The 2,250-nt window shown below is 34.7% G+C and overlaps 1 protein-coding gene and 1 long non-coding RNA gene across 2 annotated transcripts in view; both read right to left on the bottom strand.

The window, feature by feature from the left end:
• Window positions 1–1,188: 1,188 nt before the first annotated feature.
• LOC132126277 (uncharacterized) overlaps window positions 1,189–2,250 on the bottom strand; it is a 76,889-nt gene continuing 75,827 nt past the window's right edge. Inside the window, exon 2 of the long non-coding RNA XR_009427370.1 lies at window positions 1,189–1,518. This is a non-coding gene — a long non-coding RNA (uncharacterized LOC132126277). The remainder of the gene's footprint in view (window positions 1,519–2,250) is intronic.
• Window positions 1,281–2,250, bottom strand: part of LOC132126276 (acylphosphatase-2-like) — a 9,841-nt gene continuing 8,871 nt past the window's right edge. The window contains exon 4 of the mRNA XM_059537441.1: window positions 1,281–2,250. This exon is cut by the window's right edge and continues 140 nt beyond it. The gene's annotated coding sequence lies outside the window, so the exon portion shown is untranslated.

Raw genomic sequence — 2,250 nt, 5'->3', positions numbered from 1 at the left:
AGTTAACATCTGGAGAAGACAAAAGCTGTGTGTTTAAAAGAAATAATCATCATAGAATAAGATGTTTTTAACTATAAACTGCTTCTTTTAAGAAAATTAAACGTGTCAATAATTCATAATAACGCTTCCTCCAGCAAAAAAAGTGGTCTGGTCTGAATCAGAGAGAAATCTGCACAGATCAAAGTAATATGCTGGTGGATTTTGATGTATAGAGAGATGGACTTTTTCACTGGAGGAAGTAGTATTATGGATTATGGACTTGTTTTTTTAAACAGAAACTATGATTTTAAGTAAAAAATATTTTAATGATGGATTTGTTTCTTGCAAACACAGCTTTTGTCTTCTCCAGATGTTAACTGATGGACTGGAGTGCTGTGGATTATTGTGATGTTTTTATCATCTCTCATTGTGACGGCACCCATTCACTGCAGAGCATCCATTGGTGAGACTCTGATGCAATGCTACATTTCTCCAAATCTGATGAAGAAACAAACTCATCTTTATCTTGGATGTCCTGAAGCTGACCACATTTTCAGACAATTTTCATATTGTTCCCAAAGTCTTGTTAGTCTGTGTGCCTCATTTAGGACGGATCCCAAACAAAGAGTCCGTCACATTCCATCAGAGGCCCAGATCCGGGCTCTTCATCTAATAGATATTGTGATTTCATACTGATTCCAGATCAACTTCCCCTGCTCTCTTTAATTACCAAAGACACAGACTTGCTCACAGTAGACTGTTCTCAGTTCAGTCTGAAAGCCATCCATCTATTCAGAGACACACTAACCCTTGATAAGCCTCTGATCTAATCTTGCAACTGTCAGCTAAGAGGATTCCAGCCTAAAAAAACAATGCACATGCAGATTTGCTGAAGTGATGCATGCTGGGAAAAAAGGACACCCAGGGGACACCTGAATGTGTGTCTCTGGGTCAACACGGACAATCTGGGAGATTTGAGCTCATTTCTAAAAGACACTATTATTAAATAATCACTCCAAATGCAGTTTTAATGGACGCAGATGCTGATGTTGCACAAAAGTGAGATGTGCTGATGTCTGATACAGATTCCACCTTAACAGAGCTCTGTGAGATGGCCTGGTCTTCCATGGAAACAGAACTGTGATGAGTGTAACGCAGGCCGTGATTGGTCGATTATGCGTGAAGTGAATATCTCCTGAAAGAGGATAATGCTGTAGAATCAGAGGACGTTTAATATTCATACTACAGTCATACTCACTGAATAAGCAGTCAAAATTATTAATTTGCAATAAAACAACTGGTTCAGCGTTTTAATAGACGTTTATTTGTTTCATAAAACTTTACTTCAAAATAGCTGTTTTTGACCAATGGCTGGACATATAGAAGTCTCTTCTGCTCACCGAGGCTGCATTTATTTGATCTAAAATACAGTAAAAATGTGAAAATATTTTTACAATTCAAAATAACTGGTTTCTTTGTGAATATCTGTTAAAGTGTAATTTATTTTTGTGATGCGCAGCTGTATTTTCAGCATCATTCCTCCAGTCTTCAGTGTCACATGATCTTCAGAAATCAGAATAATATGATGATTTACTGCTCAAGAAACATTTCTGATTATTTCCGTGGAACCTGTGATACGTTTTATTGTTTCAGGGTTCTTTGAATGAACAAAGTTCAAAAGAACAGCATTTATCTGAAACAGAAATATTTTGTAACATTATAAATGTATTTACTGTCACTTCTGATTGGATTCCGTCAGAATCTAATGAGTGCTTGGTGAATAAAAGTATTGATTTCTTTTTGATTATAATCAGAAAGGTTTCTTCAGCAGCAAATCAGCATATTATAATGATATCTGAAGGATCATGTGACACTGAAGACTGGAGGAATGATGCTGGAAATTTTTACTATATATTCACATAGAGAACTGTCATTTTTAATAGTAGTTTTTCAAACATTTTACTGTAATTTTGGTCAGTGAGCAGAAGAGACTTCTTTCAAAAACATAAAAAAATCTAAGATAAAAATCCACTACAATATATTATATTTTATAATCTTTTATACTGAGTTTGAATTGATGAATCAGATACAATCATACTTTACTCATAAATATGTGTTTTGCTTTGAGAAAATTGCATAGCATCAAACAAAGTATCATATTTACAACCCTACGCTAAGAAACAACAAATTATAACTATGGGTTAAAGATTTAGTTTTTCTTATAAAGTGTGCATGTAAACTATCTACCAAGTATTTGTGTTTGTTGTTTGC

The sequence above is a fragment of the Carassius carassius genome, chromosome 44 (assembly GCF_963082965.1).
Source record: "Carassius carassius chromosome 44, fCarCar2.1, whole genome shotgun sequence".
In the NCBI taxonomy this organism is placed as follows: Eukaryota; Metazoa; Chordata; class Actinopteri; order Cypriniformes; family Cyprinidae; genus Carassius; species Carassius carassius.
Note: the sequence above shows the minus strand (reverse complement) of the source record. Positions and strands in the feature narration are given on the sequence as shown.